A 1811-nucleotide genomic window follows, 5' to 3' on the forward strand; every position below is an offset into this window, starting at 1 on the left:
AAATAATTACCACGGTGATCCCAGAATTCTGAACACGGAAAATACTTGCAAAACGAATAAACATATACTGAATATAAATATAACTACTACTCCGCTAGAAATCTTGCGTCTGCGCAGTCGGACTGTAAACAGTTCCTAAACTAGTTTTTTCACAATACATTCCGTACAGATCTTCAGGAGAAACTCAGAAATACGCAGGGGCGACAAACAGACTTTCTTCACGCAGCATGGCTCGCGTAACATCTGCATAGCGGAGGCTCATGGCGTCCAGGGGTTCCCTCCCTCCTCTGATATATAATCAACAATGTTCTGTTCTAAACCAAGCAAAGTCTGAGTATGAATGATGTACGGTTCTTTAATATATATAAAACTCTAATCAGTACTTTTGTAAAAATAGGAGGTTTTAGGGGGGAGGGCACAAAATCTACTATGGGCTGCTCATAAAATTACCGCACGCTGACGCGCGCAAAAGGTGTTCACCCTATATTAAAGCGCGCTCTCGTTAGCTCCTGCTGATGCCTTTTTATAATAAATCAACAATCTCGTATTGGAAGATCTGGAAGGAATATTTAAAAACAAAATTTATCCAAACTAATTTTTGAAATTATATTTATAATAAACAAAATATATACATATATAATTCATATTTAACATAACCTCATTTTCAATAAACACAACATTTTAACTCTGTGGATTAGTAGATGCACGGAATTTTTCAAAATTCCAATTATCTCCATGGAATAAAAAATAACATTCTTAAAAAGTAGTTTTTTCCCTAGAAAATATTTCTCATAAAGATAATTTTCTGTTAAAGGGACTGTAAGCGTAATTTCAATGGACCCCCAATTAAAAGTTGACAATGCCCGATTCACAACGGTACCCTACAATGCTTGGTCTGATTGAGTATTATTTAATCAATGTTTATAGTTTTGAAAACTGATAATTTTCAAATGTGGTTTCTCTATAATAGTTTCTGCTGCAGGAGACCATAAAACAGTGATAATTATTCTTTTAACCTAAAAAAGGACAATATAGTTCACATTATTGATCAGATAATAGTTGCTAAAGGATACTAAAGTAATCGAATAGTTCATTATTATGTCACTTTACAGTCTCTTTAAAGTTTAAAGGAGCTGATTACTCGTCACAAACTTTTTACTAATCCATGAAATTTTTCAACCTAATATTTTAAAGTACGAATTTATAGTTTGAAATATCAGAGGTCTGCAACATCAGCTTGCAAAAAAGTATATCTTAGAAAAATTGATTTTGTGCCAAGTAATTAGTTCCTATGTTTAAAATCAATCCTAATCTATAATGAACGTCAGACGTTTCCAATTAATTAATTTTGTTTCGATTGGATAAAAATACTAAAATAAGTGTGTTGCACACTGAAGGCAAAATTGTAAGTGACTCTCCATTTTTAGGTTCGATTCACAACAGTACTCTGAAAAGCTGTGGCTGATCAAGGTTGACCAAAATATATAGGTTCAGCATAGATTTAAACATCTGAAGGTTAATTGTAAAAGAAGAAGTTTGGTTATTTTCAGTTAGTAAAACTTCGAATACTGAGACAAAATTGAATAAATTAGAACTTTGAGACTGAGAACCATGGCCGGTAATAATAATCCTATTAAACTTCAACTGTAGCACAAGTAATAATTGTATTTAAACTAGAGATAGTAAAAGTTATTATTGAAAATGAAAAACTCAACTTAAATGACAGTTTTCAAATTATCCTTACTCCCCCCTTCCTTCCACCTTGTTCTCACGCCCTCCCCCCTCCCTTCCACCTTGTTCTCACTCCCTTT

This window comes from Eurytemora carolleeae, unplaced genomic scaffold, assembly GCF_000591075.1.
Source record: "Eurytemora carolleeae unplaced genomic scaffold, Eaff_2.0 scaffold159, whole genome shotgun sequence".
Classification (NCBI taxonomy): domain Eukaryota; kingdom Metazoa; phylum Arthropoda; class Copepoda; order Calanoida; family Temoridae; genus Eurytemora; species Eurytemora carolleeae.